Below are 10,003 nucleotides of genomic sequence, written 5' to 3'. Positions count from 1 at the left end.
CTCCTCCAAGAGGCTCCGGAGGTCAAATCTGGGGATCGGTATATATTAGGCCTATATATAATTATAGAACAATACACACAAAAAAAATTTTTTTGATTTCAATCACGAAAATCGCGGATTCAATCATTTTTTTAATTGAAATGTCTTCAATCACGAAAATGATAGTATCAATCACCCATTTTGATTGAAAACCAACACGATTTTTAATTAAAAATTTAATTGACTTTTGTCACGGAATCAATTAATTGTGTGATTGAATCAATTAAAAACGTGATTGATTTTTAACATAAAATTCAATCACAGTTTTAATTGAATCAATTAAAATTTTAATTAATTTCGCGACAAAAATCAATCAACTATTTGATTCATTCAATTAAATAATTAATTGAAATTGGCTATAAATTTCGATCAAAAAATTTATATATTGCGAACCCAAAATCGTATTTAGTTTTTTCCTTTTGAAATAAAAGAAAATATGTGTTTCTTATAAAACATATTTAATATTTTATTATTTTTTGAATTATGCAATAGACAAATAAATTTTGTTCTTGTCATTTGTGTTTTGTTCTAACATAACTTACAAATACAACTACTATCAATAACAACTATAGGGTGAAAAAATAAATTATATAAATCATTATCTTCCTTATAATAATAACCATGTTAGCATGTTCCTTCTAATATGTAGATGCGCCTAGATTTCCAATAATTCAGCAGCCTGTAAGCTAAATTAGTTTTTCTGAAAGTAAACAGAATAATTCGAATTTAATTTTGTTCAATTAAAAGTTAATTTTGTCAAACATTACCTGCATAGAATATCAAGTTCAATTCTTAGTTCCAGGTTGCAGATTTATAATCTTCTTTTGCAGTTGTAGTCTTTTAGCATAAAAAGGTGTATTAAGGAGCTCGGTAATTTAATTTTAGTAACAATTCCTTTCCAAAATTTCCACACATTAAAATCGTCTATTAAAATTTGAACCAATCAAAGACAAAAATAATTGGAAAGCAATGTAATATTTGGTATTATATTGATGATACTTTGCAAATTCTGGAAATAGAAAAAAATATAAATGGAAAATACATATATTTATTATTATCGGATATTTTTCATATTTTTAAATCCAAAAGAAAGAACTTTTTTACCATTACATAATTCAGCTCATTAGTTTATATACCTACTTGGGTTCAAACTGAAAAAGACAGGTAAAACAAAAATGCAATTTAATGCCTACGCTACTTCGCAACTTCAAGGTGAATCTTCCAACAAACCCATACCGCTCTTGGTTTTAAGAAAACTAGGAGTGAAAAAAATTTATAATTTTAAAAGATCAATACGGTACCCACTTTTTTATTGCAAACATATTATTATATATTTGATAAAATGATGGAGTTGATGGGATTGATTGGTCAATTTCACGAAATAAAATTGGTCACTAAAAGAAATGAATAAAAAATATATTATTTTAGTCCGTTTAATGTAAACAGGCTTCAATGGAAAACGGTATTCACATTTCACAATTTTTTACCTTCAATAAACGTAGATTGTTTTCCATTTTTACAATACCACAAAACACAAACACAGGTAATTTCAAATGCGTTCTGTCATATATTTTTTCAAACCTTTACCACGTGTCCGTTTGTTGTTGCACACTTTATTTATTTCAACCCTTTGCTATGATTTGTTGTTGCGTTCAAAATATTTATGCACACATTTTGAATGCAGCAGACAGAATGTCGCCAATCATGTTTTTCAATTTACGCGAAAAATAAAAACCCAACCGTTCGTTACGAGTTACTTCCACAGACTGATCTCTCCATCATACATTGTTGAATAAATACCCATTCTCTTGTTCTCTTTTCGCTCTTTCCATTGCTCAAAATTATTCAGTTTCAATCACAAAGGTGATTGGATCAATCACATATGTAATTGGAAACGGAAAAAAATTCAATCACGTTTGTAATTGAAAATTATTTCCGAATTGATTAACAAATTGATTGACTCAATTAATATTTTAATTGGAAACGTAACAAATATCAATCATTTTTTTAATTGGATTTTATTCGGATTTGATTAAATAATTAATTGAATCAATTAACATATTAATTGAATCCGTTTCCAAATTCAATTAAGTGTTTAATTGAAAAAATGTTGGTGATAATTTTTTGTGTGTATGAACCAATTTTGGCATGTTTATTACAGACCCTATACTTACACCACGTACCAAATTTCAACCGGATCGGATGAAATTTCCTCCCCCAAGCGACTCCACAAGCCAAATCTGGGGGGTCGGTCGGTTTATATGGGGGCTATAGGTAAAAGTGGTCTGATATGACCCATGTGCAATATCATTCGACCTACTTCAATAACAAGTTTCAAGTCGATAGCTTTTTTCGTTCGGAAGTTAGCATGATTTCAATAGACGGACGGACGGACGTGGCTAAATCGACTCTGAATTTCACCACGACCCAGAATATACAGTGACTCACATAACATAAGTATTTGCACACCAAACAATTTGGTTAAAAAATATTTTAAAAGTGATATGAACCTAATTTAAATTAAAAAATATTTTAATTTGGATTGTAACTGCACCGAAAAAAAAGTGAACTATTTTATAGGAAGAATGAACTACCTCGCACGAAAATTGAACTAAAGTTTACTCCACATTTTGAGATTTTCACAAAGCGTTGTTAAATCCCGGAAATTTTAATGCCCTGTGTGCATTAAGAATATGGACATTGTTTATTTTAGAAAAAATTTTGTTCTTTCAATATTTTAATTATAAAAAATAGAACGAGGCATATTTTTTGAGGAACAAAAGTATTGGCACAGGTAGTTCCAAATTAGGTTTTTGGTACAGTTAGTATTTTTTGGGCATTCCTTTTTGTTTGATAACATCAGCAAGCAGTCTAGACAATGAATGGACTAAATTTTTGTTTTATTTGTAACTATATTTCCCCATTATTCCATCAACACTGTACCAAATTTCATCAAAATCGGTTAATAATAGTAGCCTGAATACTGCGAACAACAAATACATGGTAAGGCGGACGAACACCAAGGGCTAAACTGAGTCAGAAGGTGGTTCTGAGTCGATTGGTATATATTTTATGGAGCTTAAAATCAATATTTTTGGTAGGCTCATTATTTTGCCGATACCCTATACCACTATGTGATTTAGGGTGCTGTGGTAATACTTATGTGGGGCACTGTATATACTTTATGGGTCCTTAGAGCAATATTTCGATATGTTACAAATGGAATAAAAAAGTTAATATACCCCCATCCTATGATAGAGGGTATAATTATGCTATATAAAAAACTTCTTTAAAGTGTTAAAAATATCTCCTAATATTGAACGCTTTTTAACTTTCTAGCCCATATGGAAACAATAAACTAATTTAAAGACTATTTTAATTTTTTAGAATTATTGTAGCCAAGTTGAACTTAGTCAAACAGATTTTCTTTCTTGTCGAGATAGCCATTTTTAGGTCGACTTTTGGACTTTTAGAAGGAAATGCGTTTCGATGGTAAGCAAAATTCGCATTCGTATTTGAAGGACATTAAATCTTTGGTCTCGAGACAATATTTTTTCAGTGCACTTACGGATCGATAATCAACAATGTGGCATCACAATGGACTGAATAGTCTAAGTGAGTGATACATCGGGCTGCCACCTAACCTATCCTACCTATCCTACGGATCGAAGAAGAAAATTTTTGACTATGCTATTTGTGGTGGGGAACCCAATGTATAATTGCTACTGGAACCACATGCTCATGAAACTGACTATAGTGATAGAGTTCACCACAGTTTGTATGTAGACGCCACCTCTAACGTCTAATTTTCTTTTATTTACCATCCTATTATAGTCCTTGTCATAAACACAAATAAACACTTTTTCTCTGATCACAAATTTCAACATGCAATATCCGGCATAGGGTACAAAAGAAGCAGCCAGTCAAAGAAGCAAACGCATCTTCTGTGTGATATGCACAGCATCGACCACAGACAAAGGAGTATCACGCATAAAAATAAATGTAAATGTCATAGTAATGTCAGTAAAAGAGAGTTGCCATAGTGCCAAAGCATTGGGATGTAAGTGGTAAGTGTGTGTATGACAACCGGAAGTTGCCCTATGCGAAAATCTTTCACAACAAATGGGAAACAGCTAAAGTGAGGGAGCATAGATGATGGTATGATATTCTACATAAATAATACCATTAACCCTCTAATGTCCCATTTTTTTGCTAGCTGATAAAATATTCAGTTTTATCACACAAAAACAAGAAAACAAACAAAGAAAAATCTACAAGGTAAAATCCATGATATGATAAATTTTGTTTTATTTTGAAAAATGTTGTTTATTTAAGCTTCCTGTCTTAATGAAGACCTCGTAAGGGCGGGCTTGGGCATTATAGGGTTAATCATAATTCAATGGGTTAAATCCGTGTCCATCCTAATATGCGACATTTTGCCTAGTAGTATTTCTAATAGGCTCAATTTGATTTAGAAACAATTTTGTAGGAGATAAAATAAATTGTCTTTTCATATATGAGACATTCAGATACTTTCCACATCTTTCGACCCAACGAAAGAATTTATATTGTTATGGTAACAGGTTGGCTGAAAAGTCCCCGGTCTAACAAAGAAAAACACATTTTTTTGTCAAAATTCGTTTTTATTATTCAACATAGTTCCCTTCAAAAGCGATACAACGATTATAACGACCTTCCAATTTTTTGATACCATTTTGGTAGTACTCCTTCGGTTTTGCCTCAAAATAGGCCTCAGTTTCGGCGATCACCTCTTCATTGCAGCCAAATTTTTTCCCTGCGAGCATCCTTTTGAGGTCTGAGAACAAGAAAAAGTCGCTGGAGGCCAAATCTGGAGAATACGGTGGGAGGGGAAGCAATTCGAAGCCCAATTCATGAATTTTTGCCATCGTTCTCACTGACTTGTGGCACGGTGCGTTGTCTTGGTGGAACAACACATTTTTCTTCATCATATGGGGCCGTTTTGCCGCGATTTCGACCTTCAATCGCTCCAATAAGGCCATATAATAGTCACTGTTGATGGTTTTTCCCTTCTCAAGATAATCGATAAAAATTATTCAATGCGCATCCCAAAAAACAGAGGGCATTACTTGGCCAGCGGACTTTTGAGTCTTTCCACGCTTCGGAGACGGTTCACCGGTCGCTGTCCACTCAGCCGACTGTCGATTGGACTCAGGAGTCTAATGATGGAGCCATATTTCATCCATTGTCACATATCGACGGAAAAACTCGGGTGAATTACGAGTTAACAGCTGCAAACACCACTCAGAATCATCAACACGTTGTTGTTTTTACTCAAATGTGAGCTCGAACGGCACCCATTTAGCAGAGAGCTTCCGCATATCCAAATATTGATGAATGATATGACCAACACATTCCTTTGATATCTTTAAGGCCTCTGCTATCTCGATCACCTTCATGCTACGGTCATTCAAAATCATTTTGTGGATTTTTTTGATGTTTTCGTCGGTAACCACCTCTTTCGGGCTTCCACTGCGTTCACCGTCCTCCGTGCTCTTTTCACCACGCTTGAATTTTTCATACCAATCAATTATTGTTGATTTCCCTGGGGCAGAGTCCGGAAACTCATTATCAAGCCAAGTTTTTGCTTCCACCGTATTTTTCCCTTCACAAAACAGTATTTTATCGAAACACGAAATTCCTTTTTTCCATTTTTTCACAATAACAAAAGTTGCTTCACAAAAGACGCTCTATCTCACAAACTAATTGACTTACAGACGTCAAATTTTGACACGAATCATTTGAAGGTTGGTACTATATAAAAATAATATGCATTTAATACTAGCGACGCCATCTATGTGTCAGGCCGTGGACTTATCAGCCAACCTGTTATAAAATATTCCAAATTGAAGTAAAAAATAGTAAAATGCCATAATGCAAATGCTGTTACGATGACCGCATGCTAGTTATTCACTTTGATGTGAGATGGGTTTGCATTGCTGAAATTGACAGTGGCTTGGGGGTTAAATGATGCATGTGTTCTGGCATAATCAGAGTATACCAATGAAGTTATACGATGTGATGTTCACATAATGAAAGTAGTAAGATGCTCTCTTACCACCATAACCAAAGTATTTTGCCTGTGAGAGCATTATGTTATATGATAGTGTTGGGAGACATAGCCGAAAATCATTCCTACCAACATACAATCTCACATACTACATACTTTCAAAACGGAAGTCTTTGTAAGTATATGTGTGCTCGTGCATTTTTAGAATGTATGTCATCGTCAACAATGTGGTCGGGATTTGCTGGAACGCTTTTTGAATATATTAGCAGTTTTTTACTTTTTTGTAACAATTTACGTGTGAGCAATAATAATGATGATGAGAGAACAGTCAAAAATCGAAAGGAACAATTGCAAATTGTGGGCGTTTGGTTACTATTTAAGGGGTTTGACGACAAGACTGACGCAATTCAGCGTTGAATAAAAGTGAAACACAGAAAGTTTCAACGCAATGCAATTACAGGACCTTAAATAAAATCATTGTCGCTCCAAGACTATTTGCGAAGAAAAAAGAAACCAGCCGACCATGGGTAAAGATGAAATAAGGAAGGTTATCTTATTGATATAGGGTTAAATAAAAAAAATAATATGGTTATATGGAATGGCGAATGAATATCATGAAGTAACGAATTGAATATTCAATTGAAATTGGAGCCAAGGCCCTTGGCATAAAATCAAGATTGCCAAGTAATTTTATAAGCATCTGAAACAATGATACAAAAGTATTTTGTCAGTGTAATGTAATATTCTCAAAATTAATCTTATACTACAATGGAAAATGTTTATGTTTAACGCAGCTATGCAATGCCATAATTAATTTAAGGATTCTTAGCAAAAAAAGACTTCCCACACTCTAGTATAGAACCCCTACTTTTAATCCGCATGTACAGCAAATTTGGATCATCTTTAATAAACTTTACATGCGATTGTCATAGGACGGAAGTACTACGTTTTTGCATTCTTTAAAAGTTCATTTGAATTAAGATATTTTAAAAACTTTAGAAAAAAATAAATTTCATTTTACAATTCTCTGCGAGGCGAAATTTTTGATATAATTTTTTTATTGGTTTTCTATTCTTTTTCCATTAATGATTATATATTTCTAAACATAGTCGTCTCGATGCAAAATTTTCTCGAAAGCTGCAAAATAGGCCTAATTTGAATATGGAAACAATTCGAAATTGTTGATTTCAAATTTCAACAAAATCGGATGATCTATTTACATGGAAAATATATTGCAAATTTTACATTTAACAACCATATTCCCCATACATATATTTTCAGGCCTTTATGTATGTTAGGCATTAAACTACCAGGAAATTCCTAGCTTCACCAATGGACGATCTTCAAAAATATCTTTGGACTTTGAATTCCTCAATTATAAAAAACGGCCACAGACTGACGACAATTTCTAACCGAGATGGCTGGTCAGGGAGTTAACGCTTTTAGAGAAATTCCTAGAACAGTCTAACGTCAAGCTCTAATACATTTTTTGGACTTTGTAAGTTTGGTGATGACCATTAACATAGCCCCACAAAAATGAGTCTAAAGGAGTTAAATCGCACCCACTCTCAGAGATGGTCTGTATCAAACCTTTTTAGGTTTGCGACTGTCGCAAAATTGTAAACGTCACATACGCGTCGTAAATGTAGAAAAAGTAACAAACGTCGCAAACTCAAAATACTTCAAACGCGTCAGGTGGAGTTTCAAATCTCAACGGATTTAGAAAAAAAATAGACTAGAGAATAGATTTATTTCAATGGGAGACTTGAAGCCAAAATTTCTTTATCCTACGTACTAGATGATTCAGTAAGCGTGAGATCTGTACACGCTCATAATTAACCTACCATAAATTTCTGCAGAATCTGACAGCGAAGAAAAACTACTATTTAAGTCATTCCTAAGTGAACTGCTATTTAGAAAGACCGTGGTGCAATGGTTAGCATGCCCGCCTTGCCCATACACAAGGTCGTGGGTTCGATTCCTGCTTCGACCAAACACCAAAAAGTTTTTCAGCGGTGGATTATCCCAACTCAGTAATGCTGGTGACATTTATGAGGTTTTCAAAGCTTCTCTAAGTGGTTTCACTGCAATGTGGAACGCCGTTCGGACTCGGCTATAAAAAGGAGGTCCCTTGTCATTGAGCTTTACATGGAATCGGGCAGCACTCAGTGATAAGAGAGAATTGCACCACTGTGATATTACAATGGACTGAATAGTCTAAGTGAGCCTGATACATCGGGGGTGCCACCTAACCTAACCTAGAGAGAATTTTATAAATTCACTTTTTGACATTTTATTGCTAATTTCCATACTACTTAAAAATTTTCAAAACTCTAGCCACTCATTCGCTGATGCAACAAAAACTTGGTTGAACAATATGGACCACGCAAAACCCGAAAAAATCTTTGGTCAAAATTAGGTTTTCTACGAGGGCGGTTCGAAAACTTCTGAAAGAGAATAGTTAGTTTTTCAAAAATATTTTTTGTTTTCAATATAATCTCCTGAAACTTCAATACACTTAGTCCAACGCTTTTCTAGCAATTCTATCCCTTGATTAAAATAGTTTTCTTCAAGGTCTTCAAAATAGTGAATTACAACTGTAGTTGCATCTTCATTTGAGGTAAAACGCTTGCCAGCAACGATTTTTTTAGATTTGGGAACAAGTAAAAATCACTGGGAGCTAAATCAGGAGAATAAGGTGGGTGGTCAAGCATCTCGTACTTTAATTCGTTGATTTTAGCCATTGTTAAAAAACTCTTGTGCACTGGTGCCTTGTCTTGATGAAAAATAATTTTTTTGAGTTGTAAGCCCGGACGTTTTTCTCGAATTTGCACATTTAACTGATCCAAAAGGTTGCAATAGTACTCTGAATTTATTGTTTTATCCTTTTGCAGGTAATCAATCAATAAAATACCTTTGAAGTCTCAAAAAACCGTTGCCATAACCTTACCAGCCGATTGAATTGTTTTTGCCTTCTTTGGGGCAATTCCTCCAGCTTCAGTCCATTGTTTGGATTGTTCTTTTGTCTCTGGAGTATAGTGATGGATCCATGTCTCATCAACAGTTATGAAACGACGCTTAAAATCCATTTTATTTCGCTTAAAACGATCCAAACAAGCTTGAGAAATGTTCATTCTTATGCGTTTTTGATCGACTGTTAACAAATGCGGCATCCATCTTGCAGGATTCTTTTTCATCTGTAGTTCTTCATGCAAAATTAAATGGACTCGATCATTTGAGATGCCCATGATATTAGCAATTTCACGCATTTTTATTCGTCGATCATTTAATACCATATCATGCACTTTGGGTACAATTTCTGTCGTTGTTGCTGTTTTTGGATATCCGCTACGTGGTTCATCTTCAATGCTTGTACGACCACGTTTAAATTCAGCAACCCAATTTTTTACTGTTGAATATGAAGGAGCACTTTCACCTAACACATTCACCATATCATTATGAATTTCTTGTCCCGATAAACCTATTTAATGACAGCACGCATTTCTAATTTTTCCATTGTAAAAAAATTGCGAATGCATCTTTTTTGAACACTTGTTTCTATATGACGGAGTTGCCAGATCGAAACAAAATTTAACATGTGTTCATAACAGAGATGGAAGTTTTCAAAACACTTAACCTTTTTCTTTTTATACCGAGCTTTTTGTGTTAATGTAAGAATTTTCCGAACTGCCCTCGTACATTAGGTTTACGACTTACGCGACATACGTATTATACCGTCGTAAATGTATATCGCAAAAGTCACAGTTTGCGACAGGCCAGCCCTGCCATCAATGCGACCAATTGACGAACAGTGTGGTCCAATGGTTCCACCAGACCATAAACCGCACCAAACTGTGACTTTCGATGGATGTATTGGAAGCTTTCGCAAGTTGCAATGCTTATCATCACTCCAAA

General features: G+C 34.2%; 1 long non-coding RNA gene across 1 annotated transcript; it reads right to left on the bottom strand.

Moving 5' to 3' along the window:
- Positions 1–480: 480 nt before the first annotated feature.
- On the bottom strand, positions 481–1,172 carry LOC142230511 (uncharacterized). Its single transcript, XR_012720719.1, has 2 exons — positions 807–1,172; positions 481–739 (listed from the first exon to the last, which is right to left on the bottom strand). It is a non-coding gene; the product is annotated as an uncharacterized LOC142230511 (long non-coding RNA).
- Positions 1,173–10,003: the final 8,831 nt, after the last annotated feature.

The sequence above is a fragment of the Haematobia irritans genome, chromosome 3 (genome assembly GCF_050003625.1).
Source record: "Haematobia irritans isolate KBUSLIRL chromosome 3, ASM5000362v1, whole genome shotgun sequence".
Taxonomy (NCBI): Eukaryota; Metazoa; Arthropoda; class Insecta; order Diptera; family Muscidae; genus Haematobia; species Haematobia irritans.
This window is presented reverse-complemented; position numbering and strand designations above follow the sequence as displayed.